The following is a 15,354-nucleotide window of genomic DNA, read 5'->3' as shown; positions in this document are numbered from 1 at the left end:
ATGTATCTGCCTAAGAAAAGAAATCTAGGTGATATTTTGCAGCTTGATGACTGTTATTTCCTGCAGCCTGTTAGAAGGAGACTTCATTCAAACTGTAAGACATTCTAGAGTAAGTAGTTCAGTAGCTGAGGCAGTAATTAAGATCATGGGTATTTGAAGAAGCAGAGGCAAACTTGCAGGTAGATCGCTCTTGGAAGCCTTTTTTCTTGTCAGCAACTTAGCACCTGATGTTTTGTCTGGCAACTAAGAGCTCTTTTAGGACTTTTCTCCCAGAAGCTCTCATCTATTAAAGCAGAGAAATTCCATTGATCCCAAAGAAGTCTCAGGAAGAAAATGTAGTTTAGTAGTCTATTTCAGAACTTTTCAAAAGCAATTGCCAAGTAGAGAGGCAGGGTCTCTGTTAAAAAAAAAAAAAAAAAAAAAGAGTTTATCCCTGAAAGATCCTCCTTCAAGGGTCCAGGTTAGTAGCCTGAAATCAATTCAAGCAGCTAAAAGGATGAAAGGAGATTTCATGGTCTGGGGTATCTTCTTTTCAGTGCTCTGGTTAGGGGTTTTCTTTGGCTGCCTGACTAGAGGCAAAGATTAGTGACACAGTGCTTGCTTTCAGTGATCTGGGCTTCTGTGCTTGTTCCCCTGGAATGAAGCCCAGGCTGTGGGAACCAGAGGTCCTTTTAACATTTGTAGGTTAGGATGTACAGGGTTTATATAGCTACATTCACACCAAGTCATCAAGAAGAATTGCATTGGTATTTTGAGAATACCCAGGTTTTTCTTAGAGTGACTACAGGAAGCAGATCAACCTTTCTGGAGGGCAGATTGGGCTCTTGTATAGCCAGAAGGGCAAATTTGATTAGCTCTTTCCTTATGCCTTGGATCTGGTGGTTTGATGTGAGGATGGAGGGATCATCTTTTTCCTGAAGTTTTCTTGCATTCTACCACAGCTAAGGAGTTCTTCTCAGCCATATCCATACCTAAAGTGCCCTGAGCTTTTTGTTCTGAATACCAATGTTTTCGGCAATGGAGTAAGCCACTGGCCATCAGAGATATGGAACACACCCAGAATCCATCCATAACTTTTTTATTTTTTGTATTGGGGATTGAACTCAGGGGCACTCAGCCACTGATCCACATCCCCAGCCCTATTTTGTATTTTATTTAGAGACAGGGTCTCACTGAGTTGCTTAGTGCCTTGTTTTTGCTGAGGCTGGCTTTGACTGTCCATACTTTCTACTTTCAGGAATCAAATACAAGATTTTCTTCTTATAAGTTGTTTTATTGATAGAAGTACAAAATTTGGTTTTCTGTTGGGATAGGTTCCTTTTGAAAACAAAACAGTTCTCAAGATTCTCAGTGTTTAATTGAAGGGCCTGGTACATAATGGGACAGTATTTCTCAAACTGTGGTCCCTGGATCTGTAGCACCATCAGCATCTGAAAACATATTAGAAAAGATCTTTAGAAGCTCAATAGGGGCTTCACAGATGTTTGCTGAAGATAATGCTAGTTTTTCAATTCTGAAGGAGAATAATGTCACTAATACTACATTGTAAGGCTGTGGTTCCCAAACTTTACTCTGCCTAAGAATCATTAGGAGGATTTGTTGAAACATAGATTGCTGAACCCCATTCCCAGTGTCTCTCATTCAGTAGATCTGAAGTGGAACTGAGACTATGCATCTCCAACAAGTCCCCAGGTGATGCTCATGTTGACTCCATATTGAGAAGCATTGGTCTGATACAATGATTTTCCACCTTGGCTTGACCTTGGGGTTGATTTTAAATATACAGAGGATTAGGTGCCACCCCAGACCAAGTAGATCAGAATCTATGTAGGTGGGTGAATGAGAGCCTTTAAAATTTCCCAGGTTATTCTATTGAGCACCCAGCTGTGAATTACACTGAAAATCATCTCAAAAGAGTGGTCCTCAAGCCTGGTTTTCCACTAGAATCACTTAGCAAGCTTTAAAAATCTTGATGTCTAGATTTGTATCCTAGAAGTTCTGAGACAACTAGTTTGAGGGACTACCAGGGTATTGAGACTTTTTGAGAGCCTCCCACACAACTGATTCTGATGTGCAGCCAAAGTTAAGAACCACTTCCTTAGATACACCTTGCAGCTGAGAGACTTTTCAATGTAATCTTGTACAAAGGATATAACAATGAAGGAAAATAAAATTCCTATACTGATTTATTCTATGGTCATTATACAGTTTCCAAAATTATATTGAATGAATTTCCAAAGCTATGAGTTGGTATATTTATAGTAAATCATCTAAATTTCGAATTAAAACTTCATTCTAAATTGCCATAAAATTCATTTACTTTGAAGCAGACTCACTTTTGTTTACCATGTGTATGCTGTTTGTTTAGATAAATACCCAAAGGGGTAAAAATAATTTCATTTATCATATATTGAATTTTCTTGCCCATTTTCTTCTCAGTTAAAGGTAATCACTGGTGTAGTAAAATATAGCATAGTGGAAATGTGGACATGCAAAGAACTCTGGCCCCATCACAAGAGAAGATGTTTACCTGTCTGGTTTGGTTGGTTACAAATTTACACAATATCAAGGATCTGGTACACAGGTGGAGCAAGACTCCTCAGAAGTGACATTCAGGAGCCCGAGAAGCTCCTAAAAAATGGTAGCCTGACTGCACATCAGGAGACTGTTGAGTCAGGGAAGCATCAGCTAAGCTTCAGAGACCCTAACCTAGGCTGAGGCAGATAGTGGTAGTGGAGTTCAAATGATATTTATCAAAGTAGCAAAACATTTGTGAATACTAATAGGATTCACATTAAAGGTCTTTACACCTGTGGAAGACATCCTTTGCGGTGCTAATTGTCCCCCCCTTAACTCTACAACAATCTATATCCATATGACACTGAGAAAGCTGCTTAATTCTTCCAGGCCTTGGATTTTTCCTTTATTTTAAACTTTATCTTGCAAGGAGGAATATATGAGGTAATGTGCAAGCATTTAACTCAGTACATACAAGGAAATCAGAATTATTCTTCCCCTTCTGTCCTTTCTAATATTATAAAATTTGTCTTTGATCATCAACAAAAGAGACAAAACATCCATATCTTTCTTCCCTTTCCTCTTTCCTACCCATTTCAACTTTTATTGCACTGCTACAAGGTCTTAGCCAATGTGATATAGGTGTGGGGATACAAAGATAAAAAAAGCTTCTATCTCTGCCCCTAGTATACAAAGTCTAGTGAGACAAATAAACATGCAATTATTTTAACAAAAGTATGAAAAGTGAAAAGTTGGTACACAGGCAGCACAGAGAATGGCTTCTCAACTCGCTATGAGATTTGGGAGTATTTTGAAGGAAGTTATGTCTTTGGCATTGGGTAAGAGTTAGCTAATAGTGGTGGGATCATGGGGAAGAGTTGGAAGTAGGGAGAATTGCTGGCAGAGAACAGAACAAGTGAAAGAACAGGGAAGCATATGCTATATGAAAAAAGCACAGCACAGGTTAGTAAGTTTGACCTGCCTGGGAACTGCTGGACAGGTGTGAAGGATGAAGCAGGAAGAGTAGGCAGATCTCAGAACATCTATGCCCATGTTTTTCAAAGTGTGGTTCTCCTACCAACAGCATGAGTATCACCTGGGATTTTGCTAGAACTACAAATTATTATGTGCTACTCTAGATCCACTGAATGATAAAGGTTGGGCATGAAGCCTACACATCTTTGTTTAAACAAGTCCTGCAGATGTTTGTGATGCATGCTAAAGTTTGAGAAACACTATTTGCTGTGCTTTGAATATTGGTGTCCCTCTACAATTCATGTTGAAACAATCTTCAAGGCAATACTATTAACAGGTGGGGCCTTTAGGAGATGATTAGGTTATGAGGGTTCTTTCCTTATGAACTGGAGTAAGCCCCTTATAAAAGCATTCACTCTCTTGCCAGTGTGAAGTCATAACTTTCAAAATACCATCTTAGATGCAGAGACAGGCCCTTACCAGAAGCCAAACCTGCTGGCACCTTGATCTGGGACCTCCCAGACTCTGGAACTGTGAGAGCTACATTTCTTTATAAATTACCTATTCTCCTGTGTTTTGTTATTGTACTATTTTTTTTTTTTGCTTAAATGATGTTATTACGCTGTTCTATTAAAACATTGTTATATGCCACAACAAGAAACATGGCCATTTTCTTAAAGGACATGGGGAACTATGGGAAAGATTTTTTATTTAGCTAGTAGTATGTATTTGCTGCAAAGTCTTACTCTGGAAGCAAGGTAGAAGAGGAATGAGAAGGCTACATGGAGGAGGTGTGAGTACTGGAGGGAAGTGGACAAGGAGATGCAGGAAAGAAACCCAAGATGTTAGAGTGAAACATAGCTTCATTAGTGTGTGCCAGAGCTCACAAAATCTATAGTTTAAGAAGGATAATATGTGAATCCTGCTCATCAGGTGTACATATTCACTCTTTGTTAAAACACCTCTCACCTCTCGTCAACAAAGTGGAGTACCATCACTCTCTACCCAGGAGCATCTAATACCTTTCCCCAGAAGCACTTCTATGGAGTCAGTTTGGTTGATAGCCAACTACAGAAGAGCCTCCTGTACTGCCTCTCCTATAGCAGGAATATCTGGGTTGAACTGATACTGCAAAGAGACTGTGTAATGTATAAAGTAGTGAAAGGTAATGGTTAGTATGGCCAAATTGATTGGATAGCAAAATCTCTGGTTTTAGGAACAAATATGTGGCGGCATTAAATCACATAAATTATTCAACACATTCTGTTTGGGTTGCTTGTTGGAATAAGATTGGAGTCTTATTGGTAACAGTGCAAGAACTACTCACTGAAAGCTTGGCTTTCAGCTAGGGATAAGAAATGGGCCAGACTAGATTCTTTCTGCTAAGTCTTGCTTATTTTCAAAACAGAAGCTGATCTATGTTCCCTGCTATAAGAAAAGGTTCCTGGGGGAAGGTGAGCCTTTGGATGATGCTGGCTTAGCGGGTGGAATGTACCTTCAAGCCTGTTCTCCAGGGCTGGGAGGGAAAAGAAAAGGAGATGTTTCCTTGGCTGAGAGAGGAAGAAGGAAAAAAAAATTCCAAGATATTTGACAGCTATATCTTTCCGCCGCCACCTTCCCCACAAACCCACGCATCTCTGCTTAGAGTCTGATATAAAACGAAAAGTGAACCCCCCATTTGCCTATGTGCTTTCAATGAAAAAAGTCGGTGCACAAGGACGGAAGCGAGAGCGGCTGAAAATAGGTGCATGACTTGTTGAGCATACAAATCATTTCCCTTTTAGTCTCCAAGGGAGGGAAAAAAAAAATCCCTCGTACTCTCTCCGTGCAGCAGCCTGTGTTCGGCACTCTGGAGAGGTGCCTGAGGCTGGTCCACTCGCGCTCCTTCCGCGGTCCCCCGCTGGAAACTTTTCTCGCAGGGCCCGTTCGGTCCATTCCGCTCAGGCGGAGACAGTGGGCGTCCTGCGACTCCCCTCCCAGGCAAGGGCCCAGACCCCGCGACGCGCCTGTCTCTTTAAATTCCAGCTGCGCGGCTGGGAAACAGCGCCACTCGCCGCCCAGGCCGACTGGCTGCGAGCGAGCTCGCGCTTTCGCTCCCGGCTGCGCGCCGCGGAGAGCTCGGCTTGGCCCGCGGGCGGCTCGGCGGCGGCGGCGGCGGCGGCGGCGCGGGGCGGGGAGGCGCGGCCCGGCGGAGGAGGGAAGAAAGAGCGAGCCGGGCCGGGAGAGGCGCCGCGCCGGGTCCCGCGCCCGCTCTCGGCGGCCGGAGCAGTTTCCCTCGCGGTGACAAGGATGTGCCTGTGTCGGTTTCCCCCCCGCATCTCCTTAAGACGATTTCCATAGTAACCTGACCAAGTGGCTCAATATCGCAAACCTGAGGATTTCGGCGGCCCGCGGGCATGACCTCGGCCAGGTAACGCTGCCATCTATTTCTCTTCCATTGCAAACCGCTGCGCTCCTTCCAAAGTTCCTTTTGTGGAAAATCGCCCAGCCCCGCGGAGCCCGGGGTATTGGCAACAGCGTGTTCCTTCCCAGGTGCTTACCACGGGTCCCCTCCCCTGGTGCTTCCCCAGGATCCATTATCGGATGATTAATAAAAAATTTTTTGTTGCCTCCCCCGCTCCCGCTCCCTCCCCTTTTGGATTTCCCCCCTCCCCTTTGCTGCGCTCTTCTCGGCTTTTTCCCCGAGACTAGAGATGGGGGCGCCGGGAGAAGTCGGGGGCGGGGAGGCGAGCGCGGTCCAGGGAGTGGCGGGCTCGGATGGGCTGGCTGCAGTGGGCTACTTTGGACATCACGGGGTTGCCCGCGCTGGGGTCACCGGGAGGGCTGTCAGCGCCCGGGAGCCCCGCGTCTCTAGACCTGGGAGGGAGGGATGCAGGCTTGGGGGTGATGGAGCGCTTAGCTGGGTGGCTGGCGAGCGTCCATACATCATAGCTTTCCTTCCCACTCCCCCGCCCCTCTTTGGGTTTCTCTTTCCCCATCCTCCTTTCTTTCTTCCTTTCCTCACCATCCCTCCATTCTCTCCCCTCCCTTTCTTCTTTTTACCTCCCTCCTCTTATTTCCCTTCCTCTCCCCCTTTAAAAAAAAAAAAAGAGGGGGGGGGAGGAAATCATTTGTAACCCTTTTCGTTCTGCCAACATGGGAATAGCTGTGAAACCTGCAGCGTGGCCACCTCAACCTGGTCGTTTTCAGACCCATCCTCATCCATCAACATATTTGTTTCCTGACTCTATTGATCTCCCCCGGATTCTGCAGAAATGCATTCTAAGCTGGGCGTCTGTATGTCAGAATCGGAGTACTTCAGTTCCAAGTATGACATGTATTGTAAGGGTTGCATATGTTTTAAATTCAAATAAGCCATGGGTATAAATAAATATATCTTTGAAAAAAAATCAAGTCTTATTCTAAAGTAACTTCCATCTTTAATTATTGTTATACTCTTTCCCCCTCTTTGACATTTAATTTGAGAGAACTTGGGAGACAGTTTTTTTTTTCTCTCTCTCTCTAGTTTATGAGAAACATGCAACTTCTATTTTCTTAATTATCTTTGCTTTGAACTTCATTCAGTTTGCACTAACCAGTCACTGAAATGAGTGGGTCATAATTAAGGTTCAGATACTTGCTTCCTGAAGTCCAAGCTAGCTGAAGTGGTAACCTCTGGTACAAAGTGTGAAAAGAACCAGCCGGGCCAGACAGATGCTGCCAAGGAATACAAAAGGCTTAGCAACTCCTGTGTGAAATTACTAGATTCAGACTTTGGTACCTAAAATGTGAAAATACAGAAAGCCAGATTTTTTTTTTTTAATTTTTTGGTTCTGAGCATGTGTGCAACTACACTAAGTATTTAGGTGTAAGTTAGCACTTTGCTATTTAAAAATGATCCACTTTAATTTAAAATCCGTTCTTCATTGTTTATGTTGAAGACATTTCCTCACCGTGGTTTATTCTTTGAAACATAAGATGTCTGTATCATGAGAAAACAAAGCGGAAAAACAGGATGACTTGTATTTGACCAGAACAGGATTTATGTGAATTTCTAAAATTTCTCAAGAAAACCTAGTTGTTAAGCTCTCAAGTTTTCCTGAGGTCAAAATATTTCCCATGTGAAAATGACACTGATCAAGGATTTTTCTCCACTCTTCTAGTCATGTACAGTGTTTATAACAAAACAGATCTCAGTTTTAGAGAGCTGCATTTGTCTCCTTTCCTTTGTCTGCACATTTGTCTTTAAATTCAACTATTAATATAAGATAAAGGCTCTGGAAGCCTGGGAACAGATCAGGAAGAAGAGAAACTACTGATAAAATGGAAAATACACCTAAACCAAGAGAGAAATAGTTACGTTACTTTACACTGTTTTCTTTGTTTTTAATCATTGAAGAAGCTGCACATTTTAAACGTATTTCATTCTTATTTGTACAACCAATACTATTTATACCAGAGGTCATATTTATCTGATTCAGATTAATATTTACAAAGACTTAATTTCTGCACAAGGGAAATCCAAAATGTAAGCTTTTATTGTTGTGGTTTCTTTCTGATGAACAGTGATAATAGTAATGGTCCTTCATTGTTGTTTTTACCACTTTGAAATTTTGATGTTTCCTAGGTGGGTAGGTGTCTTTTGACACATTAACAAGGTGCTCCCAGGAGGCTGAGTAGAACTTGAATGCACAGTTAATTGTAGGTGCAATAAAATGTTCATTTTTCTTGCTCTTGGTTTAAGACATGTCATGCCCTTCTGGTCACTTAATATTTTGTTGTGACTGCTCTTCTTTATGTATGTGTACTTGAAGGATTTAACATAAAGACTGTTCTAAATGTCATGTGATTTGAGGTTAAAAGGCGTGTTAGTGACAAGTCATAAATTACCCTATTTATAGTACATTGATTCTGAAACTGTCCCCCTCCACCCTTAGTGATTGTGTTTATAGATGGATCACTTAATGAAAGGGTAACAATGATGAGCTATCTGTTTCATATTAGGAAAGAAAAAAGTCCTTCAAATTCACTTACCCCAAAACCTTATTTTCATGGGGAAGGATTTGCAAATGGTTTTGATCTGATATTTTAATAGACTGAATTGCCAAGCACTCCTAATTACCAGGAGTATATTTTGTTAATTGTGAAAATTGCTAGATCTCAAGTTGTCTGGAAGGTTCCAAGTGACTCATCTTTGGAACTCATAGCAACAGGAAATGGTTGTCTTAGGTGGAAGCTGAAGTATGGTCAAAGACCTACACTTTGTGGTCATTCAGAGACTTGATAGGAAAAGTATTAGTGTGCTGGTTTTTCCTACAGATAGTTAGATGTTAACCTTTTGCCTTTTAATGAGAAAATGATTCCCAGGTCCTGTTTTGCAGTGTCCCTTAATTGTTCATTTACTAGAGCTGTATTATACAATTCTCAGAAAACATAAGTTCAATGTTTTTTAATAGTAACTTAGAGAAGTGTGTATGAGTGTCTGACTTTGTGCATAGCTGGGATAATTACATTGAGAGCATCATCCAGCTAAACTGAGAGATGGTCTCACCTTCACAAATGGTGGGAGTCAGGAAGTTGTAGAGAGAAGTAGAAGCCAAAAAGCCAAGATTATGTTCCTACTTTTCCACACAGTTATTCTTTAAGAGTCCTTTTTTTCCTGATGTCATTTTTTAAGAAGGAAAATGAGCATAGTCACGTTCCTATTTTTGAGTTCTCAAACATGCATGACATCCTATATATGTGAGTGTACATATGGTAGATATTAAGACACACTGTCCCTCTGAGGCAACAGAAGAGACTTCTGAATAGAGAATGGAGATCTCCTTGGACTGTTGATGGAAGGGTAATGGTATGTATTTTTCCTTCTGTTCAGGAGAAGGTGAATATATCACTCTGTTCCATGGACAGAGCGCAATGACTAATCACATAACGTAATGTGCAAGTGCTGAACATTCCCAGCAAGTATCACCCTTTTACTCATAGGATGTGAGTGGGGAATAACTTTGCTTCACTTTTATTTTTAACCATTTAAGAGCTCCTCTCCCTCCCACACAGGAAAGGAAGCTTCTGTGGACCTCAGGGTACGAAAAGACCTTAGAGCAATCTTTCTGTTCAGACTTCATTTTTTCCTCCCAATTCTGATTGTCAACAATAATATCTGATGTGAGTCTGTGGTCCTGATGTTTCCATAGGTCATCATACTTCTCTGACCCAGTTCAAGTCTTGGGACGAGCATTGTGGTAGCACTGATTCTGATTTAATGCAGCCTTCAAGTTGGTTACATAACTCGGTGGTCTTGTAAAAGAAAGCTCCAACTCTCTAAAATTGTATGTATTTACTATTATAGTTTTGGATGATTCTAAAGTGTTCAAAGAAAAAAAAAACTGATCCCAGTAAAGATGTAAGAGCTGCTGGTTTATGTCCCTGGATTATGCAAGGTTTGTACAATGATAACTTCTGCTAATCATTTTCACAAGAGTTGGCTCATTTTACTATTTGGGAAAATGGAGAGGTAGAGATTTCAAGGTCAGGAAGTTTGGCTGGTGACACAGCCAAAGTTTTCTTAAGACTAGAAATCAAAGTCATTGTTTTGACAAGTTCAGGTATAGTCACATGCTTGAAACTTAAGTATCATTTTATCTTGCTTTGCATGTGCTTATATGTGGTCCATCTATGTGTAGAGCCATGAGCCTTATAAACCGCTTTGACTTTTTTTTCTAATGGGAAACACAATCTAAGTCCCTATCCTTACTTGATGGCTTTTGGTAGGTTTTTAGGCATATCTATGGGAAACAAGTGGTACCTTTGGTTTGCTAAACTAATCTTGTGAATACAAGTCTGACCATGAAGTCATACCCTTTTGGAATTTTTTTTTTCCAATGAAAAAAGCACTTTTTATTGAATGCCCTCTTATGTTTCCTGATGAAGATAGAATCAGATCTGTGGTTGCCACATTGATTCATCCTCAGGCAGTATTGCCCAGCAATTGCAAACAAGGCTTCTGGAACTGACTTCCTGAGATTGATCCCAACTCTGCCACGTATGATGGAGGTGATATCGGGTGCATTTCTTAATCTGAGTCTGTGTCCCCATCTGTGAAGTAGTTGTTCAGAAGGATTTTGGTAATGATTGAGTGAGAGAATATATTAACATAATAATTGCAGTTGGTGCTGCTGCTGTTGAACTGTATGGCAAGGCCACTTATGTTTCTGTTAGATCTGGTTGTCCTTCTTCTGTGGGAACTGGGCCTCCCCTCTCCTTTCTTCCCTCTACTTTACTTTCAGCTTCAGACTATAGGGAAAGTCAGTGTCCAGGTACTTGGAAATAAGAGTAAAAACTTTATTATTATTTTTTTGAGGGTGGAAATGCCAGTCTTTTTAGTTTCCATAAAAGTTCATTATAACCTTTTTTTAAAATATACAGTGTCAAACTTATCCATGGATTTTCATGTAAAAATTGAAGCTCTAAATCTGGAGTAGCTAAAGTAGGAAAACATTAGTTTAAAAATGACAAAACCATAACAAACAAAATTTCTAGCTTTAGTAAAATGCTGTTATTTACTTATAAGCTATAATTGCTTACTACAATACTGTTGTAGTCCTAAAATTTTAAGTTTCTGGTTTCTGCTGTAGAATGTTGCTGAATAAATTTTTGGTGAAACCCCTTGAAGTCTCATTGAGAAGATGTATTTTGGTTAAAAATATGATGTTTCATCCATTTTTTTTTTTGGTGTGAGTTTCAAAATTCAGAGCTTCATTGTACAAGTAGTTGTCTCTACATAGTGATGGTATACCCTCATCTGAAAAATGAATTATTGGATTGGCTTACCTCTTTAAAACTTTTTATTATGTAAAGTTTTGAATAGAAATAGAAGGATGGTGTAATGGGCTCTGATGGACTTATCACTTTCAATGGATAAGGTAACCTTTTATAATCCATCCCAATTTAGTGATTCTTTGATTTTCTGACAATGCAAATTATAATTAACTCTGATTGTAAGGATCTGGAATATCTTCTTTTTAAGTAATACTGATTCTGCTATCAGTGAAATTGAAAATAAAATGATAATTATAACACCAAGCATTTAATGGCAAGTCAGAAGAATATACACAAAATGATACATGACAAATGTATTAGAATTGAGCAAATGTAGTAAGTCAGGGCTAAATACTGGAATTAGTTTGATTCAACAGACATTTAATTCCCGCCCCCCAAGATTATAAGATGTCCTCTAGTAGCCTGATTATTACAATGTCATTATACATAAGAATAAATTTCAATAAATTATATTAAATTAGTCTTTCATTTGGAAGCATATCTCAAGAGTATAATGACCAACTCCCAAGATGGTCCCCAGGTATTCGTCACTTTGATTTGCTTTCACCAAAATACATGACAAGAACAACTTGGAGGAGGGAAGCTTTATTTGGGCTCATGGTTTCAGAGGTCTCAGTTCATCGTCAGCCAACTCCATCATTTTGGGCCCCAGAGAGGCGGAAGGTCATGGCAGAAGGGCATGGTGGAAGAAGGCTGTGCAGGTCATGGCAGCCAGGAATTTGGGCCAGGGAAAAGAGCTAGGGACAAAATATAATTCCCAAGGACACACCCCCAGTGATCTACTCCTTTTAGCCACACTCACCTACATATAGTTATTATCCAGTAATCCGTTTAAATTAATCCACCAAATGGATCAGTCTACTGATTAGGTTATAGCTCTCCAGTCATTTTACCTGTGAACGTTCCTGCATTGTCACATGAGCTTTTGGGGGGGACACCCCATATCCAAACCATAACAAAGCCCTTGGTAGTTCCCCGCCCATGTTATATGTTGTATGATCAATTGAATATGCAGGAGGAAGGGCATGTGAGTTCTGAGGTTCTCATAAACACATCACCACTTTTGCTCTCCTCTGTTGGAGCAAGAGGGAGGCCTAACAGTACCATATACCAGTCACATGGAGGCTCCAAAATCAGGGAGGATGCTTTAGCCCTAAACAAGTCTTTACATGGCTACAGTCTGGGTAATACTCTGCATCTTCTTAAGAGACCCCAAACCAAAACCACACAGGCAAGCTACCCCTGATATCCTGAACCATGGAAATTTTGTGAGTTAATGATTATTGTATGAAACTGCTAAATTTTTGAGCAATTTGTTACACAGCAGCAATAAATAATACAAAATATTTTAAATTGCCTCAGCATGGTCATTATAAAGATTAACAGTTTTATAGATAGGAAGAAATTACCGTTCATAGAGTTCTAGTTGACAGAATGCTTTTTTTTTCTTAAATTTTTTTTGGATACAATATCTTTATTTTTATGTGGTGCTGAGGATTGAACAGTGCCTCACGTATGTGAGGCAAGCATTCTACCACTGAGTTATAACCCCAGCCCCAACAGAAAGCTTTTTAAATTGCATTGACCACAGTGAATAACCAACATCCTAGGCACCTTTTTGTAGAGAACAAGCTTCTGTTAACATATCTATGAGGAAAGAACAATATTTTTTTGTTGTTGTTGCTAACCTGGAACTCAGTTTTATCCCTTCTTTTGGAATGTATCTGTTAAAAATTCAGCTGTTTTCAGAATTTTTAAAGGAAGTCAAGACTGGGACATGTTTGCCCTGATACTTGGGGCAAACTCTGAGAAAGTATTAGAGTTGACTCTCATGTTACTCCAGAAGTTACTTTTCCTCCAACATATACATGTCTTTATGGCTTATGCTCTTATTGTTGCAGAAGCTGTTGTTCTGTTATCTACTGAATTATGTAAGACAAATATGCCCCAAACATGACCTACATAGGATCTAAGAACATGTTACCCATTGCAGCCATTCTCCATGAATTTGTGTTTTAACTTTTTGTGTGTAGTGCTAGTTATATTTATTAAGCATAGTTCTGGATTATGTGCAGTCTATTAGTTTTTCTCACTGTTCTATTACAAGGATAATGAAATCTAAAAATTTATGCTATCATAGCTAGAATGGATTGTGTGTAAACAAAATTTTGCTGTATCCGCACAGATAAAATATGGTAGGGGTTAGAGAACAAAGAAAAAAGACTCAGTTTTTACTTTGTGAGTCTGTTTAATTTAATCTAAATTACCATCCCCTAAAAATTCAAAAGGTAAATCTTCAATGTATCCATATCTGAGTGTTTAGAACTTTGAAGACTAGAACTAAAGGTTTTTTTAACCTTTAGATTGATGTGAATATTAGGTTGTTTACATAAATGAGCCACCAATCTTCTTTTGGTTTGGGGCTTGTGATTTTTTTGTACATTTGTTATTTGTTAGGGTAACTAATAGGATTCTTGTCTGTGAAAATTTTTTCAGATTGAAGGTTATCTTGGTATAAAATGAAACAGTGATGATGTTCTCTGACCCTTACTAATATCCTGGTCTCTGAGAATTGAAATTGATTTTTTTTCTTTTGGTCTTTGACATACACATTTACTCTTTGAACAAGAATAACCTGGGAGGACTTGAGAAAACCAATAAGCAGCCCTTCAAAAATTAGTTTTCAGGACATCACAAATTAGTTGCATCACAAGCCTCGGGATAGAGTTAATAAAGTCACTAGTTCTTCTTGATATTTTTATGTTCAAGCACAATAAACAGTAAGAACTCTTTAGAATTGATAAACACAGATCTGATTATTTTATTCCTCATGAAATATGTAGAAATTAAATGACTGCTGGTTACTGGAAGAAAGGATACATAGCAGATTTGTACAGCATCTGGGTGTATGTCTTGATAAGCAGGTTTTTGTCATTGGATAATGTATCCTTATGTGCTTGGCACATCAAACATTACATTAATTTGTCCCATGAAGTGAACATGTTGAAATAAAAATAAAGTTTGTAGTTATATATAAGTGTCTTTTATACTATGATAAGGATGGTGAGTATGGAGATGAATAAAACAAGGTCCTTGCCCTTGAGGAAGTTGTAATGTATTTAATTTATAATTTTAAAAATTTCATTATTTTTTGGATTGTTGCTTATTCATAGTTAGACTTGGCAATTTATTATGGTCAGGCTGAGTTCAGTCTAAGACTGGGTTGGATTATGTTACCATAATTGAGAGTTATTCTGAGTTCTACATTAATGAATGTTGATGCTCTCTTGAAGGTCTCCTATATATGACCTCAATAACCGCAAAGGCTTTTCTGCCCGCAACAGATTAACTCTCAATGTCACAGGAAGTTGCATTAGATATGATGCCATTACCTATAGCTTTTTCCTTTCTTTCTTTTTTTTCTGTTCAGGGTATTTCCCATGGGGCGTATGTCTATATTGTACTTTGAAATTCTTTTTCTTACCAGAGGAGAAAAGCATCTCATGAACTTTTAAGTAAACTGATATTAGTGCTTGCATGGTAAGAGAATTGTATGGTAAGAAAACACATGAAAAATATCAACAGATGGATTCAGTAGACAGAAAAATACTCCCCTTCCAATGTCCTTGTTGCAGTGTCTAGAATCTGAATATATTGTTTTTCATGGCAAAAGGGACTTTGCAAATGTGAATAAGGTTTAAAGCCTTTGAGAGGGGCACATTGGACCCAGCTAGATAATCCAGGTTAATGATATAATCCCTTGAGTCCTTCAAAGCAAAGAATCTTTTCCAGTTATGGTTTGAGGCATAGATGAGATGATGGAAACATCAGGGATGCTTCCTTGCTGCCTTAAAAAAAAAAAAAAAAAGAAAGGAATAAGCCATGGGTGAAGAAATGCAAGTGGCCTCTAAAAGCTAGATGAAGGCAAAGAAACAGGTTCTTACCTGCAGCCTTCAGAAAGAAAAGCAGTTGTGCTTACATCTGGGCTTTAGCCCAATGAAACCCTCTCAGACTCCTGACTTCTAGGACTACAAAATCCCACTT

At 39.6% G+C, this 15,354-nt stretch overlaps 1 protein-coding gene across 1 annotated transcript in view; it reads left to right on the top strand.

Annotated features, from left to right (window-relative positions):
• The first annotated feature begins 5,649 nt into the window (after positions 1 to 5,649).
• Nav3 (neuron navigator 3) overlaps positions 5,650 to 15,354 on the top strand; it is a 781,792-nt gene continuing 772,087 nt past the window's right edge. Inside the window, exon 1 of the mRNA XM_040280283.2 lies at positions 5,650 to 5,902. The gene's annotated coding sequence lies outside the window, so the exon portion shown is untranslated. The remainder of the gene's footprint in view (positions 5,903 to 15,354) is intronic.

This window comes from Ictidomys tridecemlineatus, chromosome 6 (assembly GCF_052094955.1).
Source record: "Ictidomys tridecemlineatus isolate mIctTri1 chromosome 6, mIctTri1.hap1, whole genome shotgun sequence".
Taxonomy (NCBI): domain Eukaryota; kingdom Metazoa; phylum Chordata; class Mammalia; order Rodentia; family Sciuridae; genus Ictidomys; species Ictidomys tridecemlineatus.
The sequence above is the reverse complement of the archived record's forward strand: the minus strand, read 5'-3'. Positions and strand labels throughout refer to the sequence as shown.